The following is a 16,256-nucleotide window of genomic DNA, read 5'->3' as shown; positions in this document are numbered from 1 at the left end:
GAAAGAGCATGAGCTTGGGAGGAGGAGCCGAGGAAAAGAGAGAAAATTTTATGCAGGCTCAACACTCGGCTTAGAGCCCAACATGGGGCTTGATCTCATGACCCCGAGATCATGACCTGAGCAGAAATTAAGAGTAGGATGGTTAGCCAACTGAACCACCCAGGCACCCCTGATTTCTTGGTTTTTCAGTGAAGTCATTTAATTTGTTACCACGAGGTTATCTTTATGTATTTACCATCTTTTGTCCAAATTTTACCGAAATTTATAAGCTTAAAATGTAGCAGTTTTTAATAGAACAGGGATTATTTTAAAAATAAGAAAATTATATCTTAATTCAAAGTAATTCATATTTTATCTTCCCCCATCAAATTTTTACTAATTAAAATCAGTATTTGGATTCATTATAAAAGAGGAAATAGAAATGTAGTCATATGCCTTCACTCATCCAAGTTTTGTAGAAACCTGCAAAAGTGATTCAACTATGTGAACAGAGATTTAAAAGAATTTATGTAACATATCAGGAAACACTGATGACAAATATTCATAAATAACTAATTAAACAGATCCTGAAAAACCACTCTTATAATTTAAGGTTCTTACTTGAAATAATCATGTATGAGGTTTTTAAAGAGTACCGTTATATTCTGCAAACCTCCAAATTAAAAATTCTAAAATTTAGTCAAAAAATTTTGTCATCAACTTGAAATAGCTGATATATCTCTAATTTTTAATGAACCTCTTTACTATCATTAAGTCCTGCTTTACCATCACATTGATATAAATACCATGGATCTCTTTTTCCTTCTTCAGGCCAATTATATAATTATTAAAAATATAACTATGAAAATCAGAATTGATGCTTTTTTTGTGATTTTGTTTTTAATTTTTTTTATGTGTCTCATTCCAACAAATTTTTATCATAGAGTCTCTGTCACAAAATTTTTCCCCGTGTATCCTAAGACCTGTCCAAGATCTTATTCAAAAAATCTCCTAAGTCAGTTCATTAAATTAAATTGATTTTTTTCCCTACAGCATGGAATTCAAATAACTTTAATTTGGTTACATGAGTATTTACTGAGAACCTTCTGTGTACAAATCTTATACTTTGTTCTAAAGTAGAAATAAAGGTTAGTAAAATACAAGTTTTGTCAAGAACTTTAATAGAAGAAACAAAGAAGTATATGCTAATGTAGAAATAATACTATATATCTTCCTGATAACCTGCACAAATGTGGTATTGTTCACACACACACATTCGCGCACTTGTTCGCTCTCTCTCTTATGCAGATTATGTCTGCAGAGGGAAAAACAATGCAGTCTTGTACCCTATTGATTACAAATTAATATATGCTTAGTTCTATTTGTGAACATCAACCACTTTCTGTAACAAAAATTAAAAATTTATCCAGTGTGTGGCATAAATTCATATGCAAAATACAGCAGGAATATTTTGTTGTCAAAAATCCTATCAGGTTGAAACAAGAGTCACATGTTTTGTATTTGTAAATTTCATTACTAATTATTTCTACATAAGAGGGATTAATATTTTTATTAGGAATTAGCAAGATTTTTAAAAATTGATGATTGGGAATAAGAGGGAAGTTGAGGAATAAGGAGATAAAAAGGTATGAATTTATTCTTTGCAAAAAATTAATTTTCACTTTAAGGATCATCCCACTATATACCAGAAATATTGCAAGCCAGTCATCGCTTGCACTAATATAGAAATATTTCCAACATAGGGAAAAATCACTTTGAAGAATAGTGTTCACCCTATGCCACTATTTTTGTAATTCTGAGAAAGAAATATATATTCATATTTGGTTATATATATTAGAAAAGTCTATTTAAGGACACAAAAATCTAATAGTAGTTACATATTGGCAAAAATGGGAGAAACTAGATGAATGTAGAAAAGGAATGATTTGCAACATATCGCTTTATATACATTTATTTTTAAGCTATGTAAGTATATTCTTCAAATTTCTTTTTTCGCGAAGTCACTCAAAGACGATTGTATTTAAATATTTAAATGTAGCGATGTCATGCACACTCAAGAAGCCATTGAAAGTATAGGAGATATGGGGTGCCTGGGTGGTTCAATCAGTTAAGCAACTGCCGTCAGCTAGGGTCATGATCCCAGGGTCCTGGGGTTGAACCCCACATCGGGCTCCCTGCTAGGCAGAGAACCTGTTTTTCCCTTTCCCTCTCTCTCTCTTGCTCTCTCTCTCTGTCAAATAAATAAAATCTTTTTTAAAGTATACGTAGATAAAGAAAAGCTTTTCTTTTTTTGAATAGAACTAACTCTATTTTATGTATTTATTTATTTACTCATCTAATCAATGAACATTTTTTCAGCACCAATGATGTTCTATACAGGCAGGAATTCTCATAGGAAAAGAGAGCGTATGCACATAACTACACTGACCTGGTTTACAGCTATAAAGTACTTGAATCTGTTATCTTTTAACTAAGGATCTGTCAAGTTTGAAAGAGTAGACCTTGACATACCAAATACAAAGAAACTATTGTGTTCATTGTACCAACCAGAGTACTGAATGTACTAGCTGAGCTTGAGTTTGAAGTAATGTATTTTAATACCCAGTACCAAAATTTCTTTAAATGTTTAAAAAATTTTTTTAATTTGTTTTCTTGTTTCTAGTGATATACTTTTAATTTTCCCCCTGAGCATCCTAGATCTATTCCAGGAGCAAAATAATACTGCCTTCTTGTTTTGCTTTGTTTGTATTTAACTATCAATTCTCTTTTAAAATGTGTTAACTATGGAATATTTTGTTATCCAATAACGTTTTAAAGAGTGGCAAAATTCCAACTACATTCTGAAGAAAAAAGTATGGTGGAAGGCAAGGCAGTAGAGAGGAAACTTTTTGGTCAGGGACGGTCTGGCTCAATCTTTGGGGTACAGCAAGGCAGTATTACAAGTCATAGGCCTGCAGATTGGGAAAATGAACCCATGTCTGCTCTTCCTTAGGCATTCCTAATTTTCTCTTTCATCTCTGTACTAAACCTGATCCTGGAGTGTCACAGATACTACATCTGCTAATGGGCCATCATTATTGATTATTAACTCAAATGATGCAAATAAATTCTATGAACCTATCTCTGAGCTCTTTTAGTCATTTGCAAGAATTTATAGCAAGTATCTATATTGCAACATAAAATCAAATTAAAATTCAGTTCAAAATAAGAGAGTCTAGGGCACCTGGGTAGCTCAGTGGTTGAGCATCTGCCTTTGGCTCAGATCAGGATCCCCAGGTCCTAGGATCGAGTCCCACATCAGGTTCCCCAAAGGGAGCCTGCTTCTCCCTCTGCCTATGTCTCTGCCTCTCTTTCTGTGTCTCTCATGAATAAATAAATAAAATATTAAAAAAATAAAGTCTATAATAGACTACCAAAAGATTATGAAAGTTCCCACAGTGTGGTTTTTTTAGGCTTCAACCCTACTCAATTCAAGCAGACTGTTAAGGAACTTTGTCTCCACAAAATAAACAAACAAAGCGGGAATAGACCCATAAAAACACCCAACAAATTAGTAGTTGCCAGAAGGGGGGGGGGGGAGGGGGATGGGCAAATGGGGGAAAAGAAAAAATATATAAGAAACTTTGTCTCATGAGTATTTGGTATTCAATAAATCATCATAGGTTTTTATATTATTTTGAAAATTAAATCTCAACTATGTGCATTTAGAGAAGAAGGCTTCAGTGTTCCATCTGTTTGACTGCCTTTGCATTGCACATGAAAGACTGGAGGCAAATTAGCCTTAAAATAAGACCATAACAATTAAATTAGCCTTTTATTGTCAGATTAAGCAGTACATTCCTATAATATTGGTTACAGCATTTTGTTTCACAAAACAAAAAGAAGTTAATCTAAAACTTTGATGCCGCTAGTTTTAGTCTGAATTCAACACTGATGCCACACTTTTTAAATAAGTAAAGAATTGCTGAGTAAGCACGGTAAGATATTTTCAGTTCTTGAAAGGATATTAGTCAAAAATTGGTAGCTGACCATATTTTTTAGTCAATATATTTGGGATTGTTCAAAAAGCAAAATGGTTTTTTTTCCTAAATTCAAAATACCTACATAATTTCCAATTTAAATTCCTACCTTGCTTGACTTGTAAGGATTATAGTGCGATCCAACTTCTCTATCACCCTTGAGTCTCTTCCTGTACCCCCTAACCCCCACCACCACTGCCTATCCCTCATCCCTGCCTTCCCTCCCTGGCTTCCTAGTCCCTCACCCTCTCCCCTCTCCCTAGCTTTTCCCTATCTGGTTATTGTTGGAAGCCCTCAACCCTAATCACTGAAGAATTTAGGCTCTGGGACAAACTAACAAGCTTTGCATCCCTGCTGTGTCACTTCTCTCTATGGCTTTGAGCAAGTTACAGAACCTTTAAACCTTAATTACCTTATCTATAAAACAGGGATTATGAGAAGGCAAACCACAGTTTGTTGAATACAGTAAATAAAATAAGGGCTTAGCAGAGCCAGGCATTTGTCAATCCTTACTGTATGTTAGCTGCCAAGAAGTATTACAGAATAATATCATCAGGAAATGATGTTCGTTGTTGATGTACCTTACATATTAAATAGGAGCAAAGATCTTGGTGCTGAAAAATGGTTATGTCTTATTATCATGATAGGAGATAGTTTTAGGTGGTATGCTTTTCTATGAAGGGTGGAAAGTTTTATGTAAGAGTTCATTTAAATCTTTTTAGTTATATTATGCTGTGATTCAGTGAGAATGTAGTATTTTTATAAAGTATATACTCACAATGTCACTTTTCATGCCCCTCATCTGCAACTGAGCCTGACTCTTCCTTTCACACTGGGCACTTCTCTTTGTTTCTTTACCAAACTGTACATGTGCTTATTAAGTGCATCTTATAAAACTCCAAGAGCTTAAAGATACTAGAATGTACTTTGTGTGTCCCTTCAGGTTCACTCTCTACTATTCTCCACCGTTTGGTACCTCAGGGGGCTGGCCTGTGAGATCCACAGACACTGTACTCTAATTTCTGGCAAGAGATGTCAGGGCAGGAGGAGAATGTCATTTGGATATGTATTCTCTCATCATTCTTTGAGAGATCACCTCAGGCTGGCTGTGTCCTTCACCTGAGGGTATTAGTTCCTCTCAAAGCAGTCTTTTCTTTTTGCCACTTTTTCCTTCTGAGTCCAGATAGCTGTACCCCTACCCTTGTCCTCTCAGACCTAGGAGTCAACACAGCCCTCTGTTACCAGAGCCTCAGTGCTGTACCTATCTTTTGTGGTTTTCCTAGCCCTGCTCACATCTCTGTAGATAGTCCATTCATTAAGCCCTCTGGAATTAGTCTAGCTTGTGTGTGCCATCTATTTCCTCCTAGATCCCTGACTGATAACCTCAAGGGAGGGGGGTGAAAAAGAATTCCTGATTACAAACAGGTTAATTTCCTTTAACTTTCTTGGACTTTTCCAGGTGTCTGAGATGTTCTGTGTGTTCATTACCTTTAGTCCTTGAGAAGCTTGATAATAGGACAAGGCCTGCAGCCACTAAAAGTGAGAAGGAACATGGCCATGCTAAATCCTCTAATCTTTAAATACAGAGAATTCAAAGGAACTCCTTAAAATGGAATCTCACATTTCATCACAATTGAAAAACTCAATTTCTGCCTCTTAAAAATCAAGATTTCAGACAGGAATAATACATCATTTATTTAGAGTGATTTGGAAAAGAACTCTATGTTAATATTATAGGTTTCAAAATATATTTATGTCCCCAATTTCTTACCTTAAAAATTTAAAATAGAACACTTATAAAACACTATGCATGTCCCTGTTTTTAAAGTAAAATCTACTGAATAACCTTTTCTTAATAGTGGTGATCTTTATGACCATTAGTTATCATAATCAATTTTAAAAATAGATTTTTATTTCTATCCATTGCTCTTCTATTACACTATTTTCATCTCCATTATAAGTATACATGCTTCCTGTATTCCTTACCTCTCCAATTTGTCGCTTTTAGGTTTCTAATAAAATACCTCAGTTGGAGGGAATGGTATACAAATAAAATTAATATGTCTTAAATATTGACCTGTGATCTTTTTCTCAGAGTAAAGTGCATGAGACTTGTAATAGGTCAAAGTCTTTTTCATATTAACCTAAAGATTCCAAAGTATGTTTGGAGTAAGATATTGAGAACACTTATGTCTAGATCATGTGATCATATTATTTCAGAATTGCTAGAAAGTTCAAGTCTAATCCTTTAATTTTATAGTTTAGAAAATGAAGGCCCAGGGATGTTTTAAAAAATCACTTAGGCTCACCCAGCAGATTAATAGAATATCCAGAACTAGATTTTAAATCTTTAAATGACTCTTAGTTCAGTGTTCCTTGACTTGAATTATGTCGGAATATTAACATGTTTAGAATATACTAAAAATAAATTAAAAGAATTAAAATTCAGCATGGTTCTAAAGGTACTTTAACAGGAAGTTCACATTTATTAGAGAGAGAGTGGGGGAGTGGCTATACTCTTGCACACAAACAGTTATTATCCACTTGATTGCTAATATCCCAGTTTCTCCCATGTTTAAAATTTCTTACCCTAATTAAATTTCCTAAATGAATCATATTCATATTTTAAAAAATGAATGAGATACCTTTTCTTTTTTCTTCAATACTGAACTTGAATAAAATATGACAATGTTATAAGAGACTATGCCATGGTTCATCTCACATTCAGTCTTTCTATAAATTTAATTCACTAAACCAGAGATCTTACTGAATGTCAATTTTATTCATGTATTTGGAGTGCTTTCAAATTCTTAAGTATTCTATGCACAGTCTCACACCCTATGGTAAGTAAAGGGATGCTTTACAAGTACAGGCACTTATCAAATAAATACCAGTCTGTAAAAGAGCTGATAACCAGAAGCAGAAAATTATCCCCAATCGGGCTTTTGTCAAAGCAATAGGCTACAAATATTTAACTTAAAGTCTAGTTATACATAGAATAGCGAGTGTGATATATTGGCCATCCAGAGAAAATAGTGGATAAAAGAACATTTTGTAGAGGCACCTCGGTGGCTCAGTCAGTTAAGCATCTCGCTCTTGGTTTCAGCTCAGGCTGTGATCTTATGGGTTGTGAGTCAAGCCCCCATTAGGCTCCACACTCAGCAGGTAGTCTGCGTGAAGGATTCTCTCTCTCTCTCTCTGCCACTCCTCCAGTCTCTCTCAATATAAATACATAAATCTTTATTTTATTTTTATTTTTTTAAAGATTTCATTTATTCATGAGAGAGAGAGAGAGAGAGAGAGAGAGAGAGCAGAGACACAGGCAGAGGGAGAAGCAGACTCCACGCAGGGAGCCCGACATGGGACTCGATCCCGGGTCTTCAGGATCACACCCTGAGCTGAAAGCAGGTGCTAAACCGCTGAGCCACCCAGGGAGTCCCCAAATAAATCTTTTTTTTTTTTTTTTAAAAAAGAACATTTGTAATAGAAGCTAGTTACCTGCTCTACTCACTTACAGAACAAGGATCTTGAATCCGTCAATTCAACAAACTCTATTTAGTTCTATTTACCGGGCACTCTCTGCATTGTTTAGAGTATAATCTGTCTCCGTGTAGAGGGTCTACTTTCTAGAAAAGGAAGGCAGGTAATAAGGAAATATGTTGTGAAATATGTTGTATGTCCAATGAAGGAAATGCTATGTGAAACAGAGGCAGGGTAAAGGAGAGAGAGGCCACTCTAAATAGGGTGGTCAGAAAGGGCCTCTCTGACAGTGTTAGGAGATGAGATCAGAGACAGCTGAGGGTCAGGTCTTTTGGAGCCCTCAAGCCATGGACAGAGCTGTTAGTTTCACTCTCTGTGACTTGTGAGACCATTGGTGGCTTTTAATTAGAAGTGAGCCATGGTGTCACTTAGGATCAAAAAGATCTCTGACTACTATGTGGAGAATAGACTGGGGAGGAGAGGTGGATTTGTTCACAGCCCAGGAACTAGATCATCTTTGCCAGTAATTTGTTTAACATGGGTTCATGTAGGAATTGTAATCTATAATAATATTTCACAGACCAATAGCAAATAGGACAATAAAATCTTTTAGTATGCCAATAAAAAGATACTGAGCCAATGATAGATTAATTACATTATTGTTCTAGACAAAGAAGAGATAAATAAAGTCCACATTTAGTTGAGGCATTCCTTTTAATGAGTTTATTCTTGGTAGAGTCAGTCTTTCCAAATAAACTCAGTATCAGCCACTGGCATAGTAGAAGCTAAGAGCATGTAGCTAGCAGGCAACAGCACTGGCATTACAGACAAGATGGGCTGATCCAAAGGTTATTACTCTCAGGACACAGCTTGCTTCCACTGCCTGTGGTGAGTAGCCTCGCCAAGGCAGGAACACGTGTCCTTTCTCTTCCTGAGACTACTGCGCAGTTCAACAGCATTGCCAACCAAGAGTAGCCTGGCCATCACAGGGACAGGTTTCTCATCTATAGACAGCTATTTAGATTAGCAAAGTGTAGACTTGCCCAGACCAAACACTTTCAAGTTACTGGTGAAACCTTGGTTTTTAAACTTTAAAGGTCCATCACACGATGGACACTCCTGCCATTAACTCTGGTATCAAGGATGTAATGGTCCTCTCCTTTCCATGTGCAGAAGTTTGGTAAGAAAGTTTTAACATCCAACTGCAGATCAATTTCATCTAAACAAGTTATTCAAAATAAGTTATTCTCAAAAAATAAAAAATAGATTTAAAAAATAGTAAAAAAAGAAACCCACGAAAACAAATTATCCAAACAGCATTGTCCAAAACAAGCTTGCAAAACATGGGTTTGAATTCATAACTAGTCAGTACACAATAGAGGTGAAACCATACAAACTAATTTAAGGTAGACTCTAAAATAGTGAAGCCAGGATCATCCAGTCCAAGTGCCTAGTACAACCATACTGAGAGCAATGCCATTAATGAGGAATTTTATCAAGGTATTTAAAAGCTTCAAATACTCCAAGGAGAGCTGCATAGTGTATTGCACAAGCTTCTATGCCACTATTTATAAACCTATTCTAAACCTATTAAGGTTTAAGAATAAGTCTCCAGGTCCTCTCACCAAGAAGTTTTAGGTATCTCTTAACCGTTATTACAAAAGGAAGAGTTCTTACTAAATTTGTATCCTCTTCTTATGCCCCACATTGCTCTTGTCCCAGTGTCTACATTGGGCTATCCCCTCTGCCTCAGGATGCTCATTACACCAGGTGTTACGAAATTGATTTAAGTCCATGAAAGACCGTTTTAAGGCCTCAGCTCTCTTCTATAAACTCAGCATTTTGTTCCTCCAAGTGGCCAAGTCTGAAGCTATGTTGGATGGGATAATAGTTAAACCATTCGGCAGGCAGGGTTATTTCCCCACTCAGATTGGGAGCTGAAAATGGTTCTCTCACTGAGCAGAAACATCACACTATTAAATAGTATCACTGGTAATAGTAGCTCTGGGTAGTGAATATTGATCACTTAATGCTCAGTGGGGTTTGTTATCCTCCCATCTTCAACACTGCCATGTTCTCTGCCCCTTTCTGCCCTGACTTCAGTAAAGTTTCACCTGGATTTTGTGTCATGGCCAACCACAATGCTTGATATTATATAATCCTTACTGAAAAGTGTGTTCTTTCCTTCCTGCAGAAACACAAGCAGGTCCTGCTAAAGGACACCTAGTAAGTGTTTTCTGTATCTTCAAGTGGAGATGGTAAGAAAGAATCAATAATGAAAATGTATGTAAAACTCCAGGAGTCTAACTAGGTGTTGTGATAGAACCCTCCTTTGCTTGTCCCTTCCCCCACCCTTGTTGCACATGGTGCAATCTGGTTTAATCACAATCACTAGGAGAAGGAGGAAGGGCAGGAAGGAAGTGTTATGTGAAAATTGTAGTTCTTTGAAAGAAAAGGAAGGAAGTGGGCTAGAAACTGGAGTAGATTTTAATGTTAATTACATTTCCTAATTGTATTCTATCAAACAGCTTCCTCCTCCTTCTTTGCATCCCAGAGTCACAAAACTGCTTGTTCTGGTGATCGGTGAAAATGGTCAGATGTGCAAGGAAAAAATGCAATTTATATACCTTAGGAAGATATTTGCTTCTGAAATTCCGATGCACTATAGAATTAGAGCAAACATAATCCCAGATCACACTAGAGGGATCCATGAAGAAATAAAGTTTAGTAAAAACCAATAGATAAGTATCTTCTAACTTAAGTGCCCCAAACCTTTAGTGTATCTGTAGATGGCCCAAAACTATTATGACTATTATACTCTCAGGGCTACCATATGTAGACATGCCCTTGCACAGTTCTAGGGAGCTCTACTCATAGAGCCCCCAACACCTGTAAACAGTGTCTTTGCTCACTTGTTCTCTGTTTACTGAGTAGCCTTCAGTCCTTCAAATAGTAGATGTCCCTGTTGCCACTGAAGCCATGCATGACTTGGCCTGATGCTTTTATGATTTATTCATTCAATACATTTTTTTACTGAGCATCAACCTTATACTAGTCACTGACCCTGGAAAAATTGAAGTAAACAAGAAAAGAAATAGTACTTTTTTTTCAACATCTCCTGTGTGTCAGACTGGGCCTATAATATATATTAGTTTTGTATATTATCCCTTAATGAAATGCAACCCTTCCAAGTAATTGTTATTAACCATGAAAATGGTTCTCATCCTGACTGCAAAAACAAAAACAAAAAAAAAAAAAATCAGGTTGTTCACATACTCCTGAGAAGGAGTCTTTTTTTTTTTCTTAACTTTGAGAGAGAGAGAGAGCATGCAAGCAACATGGAAGGGCAGAAGGAGAGGGAGAAGCAGACTCCCTGCTGACACAGGGAACCTGACACGGGGCTTGATTCCAGGACTCTGAGATCATCAGCTAAGCTGAAGGCAGATACTTAACTGACTGAGCCAACCACATGCCCCAAGAAGGGGTCATTTAGAATAAGGCCAGTGTGTTACCATTTAAATTATCCTATATCACTGCCAGAGCCAGTGGTCTCTGTTAATCTTCTGGTCATGGTTGGATCTTCCACTCAGCACCTCAAGCCTCTTTATATACTGCTCCCTCTGTTTTTAATTCTCTTTACCTTTAGTCATTCTTCAAAGTTTAGATTAAAATTCACCCACCTCTGGGTGGTTCCTCCTAGATTTCATGGGAAGAACCAGGTATTTTCATTATCCAGTATGGTCTTTCCTCATGTATCCCCCCACCAGATCAACCCTAATCTTGTTCTTGAACTTGAAATTGAGCTATTAGCACCAGCTGATCCTCTGTGGTCTTTCTAATGAGGCTCTGCTGGGTCTGTAGCAAACAAGGGCTAAAAGGGCCTAGCCATACATTCCTGAACAATATATATACTATTTAGTCTTCATTTAACCAGTGCATAAAATTACAAAATTTTAGAGATGGGAAATAAATTAGTTCATCTGTTTGAACACCCTCATGCTATACCAAAGAAACTAGGTCAAGTGAGGTTAAGTGGATTGCCCAAGGTTAAATTCCATTTTTTCTCAGGTGAATGGATGATGTGGGTCAGAGAGAAATAAATATTTTACAGTAGTTTGAATGCAGTAGACCCACCTTGGGTCTGCATTACATTGGGGCGGCAAATCACCTTCTCTCTCAGACAGGACAGAGCATGGTGGACGATGTGGCACTGGCCAAGTACATGGCCAACTTCCTGGCTCTGGGGCTCCCAGAGGTGTCATCCCCTCCTTGAAGTGGATGCTCAGATGCCAAAGAGGAGTTGGAGAAGAAGTGCCAGGGCTCACCTAGGAGATGCCCCCAGTTAGGGTGGTGGCATGCCCTTCCACTCGAGCATGAACCACTTCCCACAGGGTTTGGCCCGAGGTCGGCTCAACGAATGGAAGGTCCCATCAGAGAATTTGATGAGTTGGGCCTGCCTGGACCCCTGCAGTTCCTGAGTCTCTAGGCACAGTTTTACCTGGTGTATGAAGACACCCGAGACCCTGAAGGATTGCCATTGTATGACCGTAGCACTCCCCCTTAACCTCCCTGTGCTCTTGTGTCAGAGAGCCTGAGAAAACCTGCTTCAGTTTGTGAGCAGGCAAATGAAAGACTAGTAATTTAATGAAGATGCTCATTTGATCTAGTAACACATCGTTTAACAGTGCAAGGAGAACCATCCATTTTCTTACCAACCAGGAAATGTGGAAGGCAGGCAGCATTTAGGGTGCTAAGAGGATGTGATGACTGCTGTCACCATGGCAACCAATTGTTTAAAGGGGTTTTTTTTTCAATAAGTCTTAATGATTCTTTTGAATACATCTCTGAATTCAAACCTTTCTTCAGTCAACACCTTCACACACCTGTTTACTTCAGAAGCCCCTCTACTGTTTTTTTTTAAGATTTATTTACTTGAGAGTGAGGAGTGGGGGGAGGGCAGAAGGAGAGAGTCTTAAGCAGACTCCATGCCAAGTTCAGAGCCCAGTCTCACAACCCTGAGATCACCACCTGAGCTAAAACCAAGAGTCTGCCACTCAACTAATTGCACCACCTAGGCACCCCACATTTCTCCTTTATTCATCCTAATATACCCTACTCAAAACAAAGAAATGTTTTGCAAATACTGTTTTCATTACCAACTAGTACATGGGAGATGTAGGATATTAACTCTAGCTTTTCTGATCTGGGAACCTATATACCCTTTTCATTCTTCCAGGCTCCCACTCTTTCATGTTACCAACACCTTTGGATCCCCCCTATTACCCATAGGAGTCACAGAATAAACTACATAGAGCTTTAAACGTCTTCCAACATGTCACCAAACTCCTTATTTCTTACCATAAGCTGCCCATTCTTATTTGTAAATATTAATCATAGTACTCACATACAATATTATTCCTCTCCTCTGCCGGTCTCATGTCTGTAGGCTCTCAAACCCTAATGTGCTGTTTACTTCCTTCACTGGGTTAAAACATGCTGTAGTTATCAAGCCTTAAATCTGATGTCTCTCCATTTCTATACTCAGTTGCTATAGTTCGATCTTACTATTAGCTCAGTCCTGAAATAGGATGTGCAGTGCAACTATCTGTATATCAACTTATCTGTCCATTGACTTTTATTTCTATCTTAGAGAGATGGTATATGGAAAAATCTTTATAACTGTGTCTATGTTTATGAAGTTAACTATAGCCAGTTACTAGAAAGTGATCTTTATCTACCCAGCTCAATGTCTGTGGAACCAGGGTGAAGAAATCAAATGTATAGTCTCTGAGCCAGGCTCAGTGTTAGCCTTCTTCATAAGCCCTCCTTCCAGGTATACAGTCAGAAGATCGTCACTGTGAATGTTCCACCAAATACATTATTAGTGTGTATGAGAATGGTCTTCCTACCTGGAGAAATTTTATGGAACACTATATACTAGACGTAAAGCAGGATTTCAAATGATTATTTGTCCAAAGATAGAGTCATTTTTCAAAGGTTCATATGAGAAGTTCATGTTCATGTAGAATTGGAATAAATGAGGTTATCCAGAAATAAACTTTTCAGAAACTCAAAGCCTAAAGCCCAAAATTACCACTTCAAACATTCTAAGGATTTTGGATAAATTCCTAAAAAAAATAGTGTATACTTCTCTACTTTCTTAGAACATATAGAATATATTTTTTCTAAGTTTAATGACTCAAAAGCCATCATTTTAAATATTAATTACTGTTGAAATCTATAATAAAATGCTGTTTTAAGTTAGTAAGGCATTATTATAAGTGTCAGTTCCCCTTGATGGAAAACGATTCCAGATTGCTATCCTTTTCCAAACATTTGCTTCCTTCTTGTATGAATGGTGTCTTTCCAGCTATCATTTATTGCGGGCTTCCCCAGACCGACTGCTTTAGTTGCCCCATTTCCACATTCCACCTGTGAGTTTTGACCTGCTATAGAATGATATACCAAGGAAACATTCTCGTTAGAATTTTACCTAAAATAATAGTGAATGGGTGTTGAGTAAGAAATGAGGTCGTCTCCTTATGTAAGAGAATTTCACCATATAACTTTGTTATATTTATGCTATATGTTCAGAGACCTTTCAACTTATTTTCTGCTTTTTTTGCTCGGCAGGAGAGGGTTCAGATTGTTGGAACTGAGTATGGCCTTATAAACTGCAGTGAGCTGGGGCAGAGAAGAGGTGGCAATTAAAAGTCAGCCTGCTCCCTGAGGCTGGGCCATCTACACACAGACACAGGGGGTATGGAGAATTAGTGCTCACACTAGCTCACAGGACTGTCACCCAAACCTGGACTTCCGCTGGTACATTTGTTACAGGACCTTTTTAAAGGTTATACAGCCATTTACCTTCATTAATTCATTTCTCATAATTACTTCTTAGGTTGCTTCCAGATTTAAAAAGTTGTAGAATATTGGTATTTACCTTAGAGAGTATTGTGCCCTTTTCAGCGTGTATGCAATTTCAGTTCTTTCACATTCACACTTCCTGAAGGAAAAATCTAGTCTAATGAAGAATCCTTTTGCAATTATTATGCATGCATACTGTACATTAATCTTTACCACCCAGAGGCACCTGGTGGCTCAGGGGTTTAGCGTCTGCCTTTGGCTCAGATCCTAGGATCAAGTCCCACATCGGGCCCCCCACAGGGAGCTTGCTTCTCCCTCTGCCTGTGTCTCTGATGAATAAATAAATAAAGAAAACCACCCAGTTCATTCTAGTTTCTTTAAAACTACTGACCTCATGGAGTTTAAATATTTAAGGAAATTACTTACTACTCCAGTAGGCAAAAACCCAGCTAGCCTGTCATACAGAGCTGCCTAGGGATGTCCTTTAATCATGCTCTTTGCTTTTAGTTTATTTAGGCTAGTACTTTCGTCAACTCCTCAGTTTAACCTCTTTACATTTACCAATACCTGTTAATAACAGATAGTCAAAATTATGTTGCAGCTTGATAAAAAGGACCTTTGAGGGGTGGGACCAAATACTGTAAATTTTCTTTGTTCCAACCAGTAAGCATGTGATATATCTAGAGAAATAGAAAAATTACTTCTACAGATTGTTCAATGTGTAAGATTAAAATCGTCACAGTCACATACATGAAAATATGTTCTTTTCATGTAAGAACTAAGCCCTTTAGATGTGTCTGTTGGTACATTGTGTTGTGTTTGTGGTACAATCCCTGTTGGACTCTAAGCATTTCATCCCTGAGATCATGTCTCCTATTTCCTCCCTCACTTCTCCACTGCCATCCCACTAAGAACTTAACAGTTGCTCTATATTCATAAAAAGGTGCCTTAATTTTTTCACCAGCTGGTGACAAAGTGTGCCTACTTTTACTGATAGTTCCTGGGAGGAGAAATACACACTGAGAGAAAAGGAAGGGTGGTGGCTGCCAGATAGAAAATTTCAGAGAACTCCATTGACTCAGCCTAAAGAAACACTGGAAAAGAGATAGAAACAGGAAGAGAATCACCAGATAAAAATAGGATCCAGACTTATTTTCTTAGTCTTTTATAGCCTACTCTTCCTTCTCAGCTGAGATCTTCAAGGACAGAATCATGCCACATCTATCTTGGGGTCCATGGAACCTACCAGTGCACCTAGCAAATAATATTCAGTAATTGCTTGGTGGTGAAAAGAATGAATCCTTAGTAGGAGATTGTACTCTTGCTGTTTTTTTTCTCTGGCCTCTCCTGTTGGCTATTGCTCACTATTTTGGGTCTGCAGCAATCCAAAAGCCCAGAGGAGACCCAGTTGAATATATCTTTGTTTTAAAATATATGCTTTTTAGTAAAGTTCTTAAAAAATAATAACTGCTTTCCTTGATTAATTTTTTTCATTTATCTAGTACTTACTCAGCATTCAATATGAGTAAGGTACTGCTCATGTGATGGCAACACAGTCATAAACAAAACAGTATCCTTTGTCATATGTCAGCCATTGGTTTAAATGCCTTGGACTTTATATACATTATCTCACTTAATGATTAAAACCACTGTTGAGTGGGTACTTTCCTTAGTTTGAAAATGAAAGTTTCAGAAATTCAAAACTTAATTAAATTTCCTAGGATCTCACAGCTAGGAGGTAGAAAAAAACAGGAGTCAAACATAAGTTTGACTCTAAACTTTATGCTCTTAATTAGCGGGCTCTACTACTTCTAGACCATGAATAAAGAAATAGGAATTACATAAATCAGAATCTAAGGTATAAGAGTAAGTCCAACAAATGTTAATAGT

At 37.3% G+C, this 16,256-nt stretch overlaps 1 protein-coding gene across 2 annotated transcripts in view; it reads left to right on the top strand.

Moving 5' to 3' along the window:
- SYT10 (synaptotagmin 10) overlaps positions 1-16,256 on the top strand; it is a 59,695-nt gene that overhangs the window by 33,190 nt on the left and 10,249 nt on the right. The window lies entirely within an intron of this gene.

This window comes from Nyctereutes procyonoides, unplaced genomic scaffold (assembly GCF_905146905.1).
Source record: "Nyctereutes procyonoides isolate TBG_1078 unplaced genomic scaffold, NYPRO_anot_genome, whole genome shotgun sequence".
Classification (NCBI taxonomy): domain Eukaryota; kingdom Metazoa; phylum Chordata; class Mammalia; order Carnivora; family Canidae; genus Nyctereutes; species Nyctereutes procyonoides.
The sequence above is the reverse complement of the archived record's forward strand: the minus strand, read 5'-3'. Positions and strand labels throughout refer to the sequence as shown.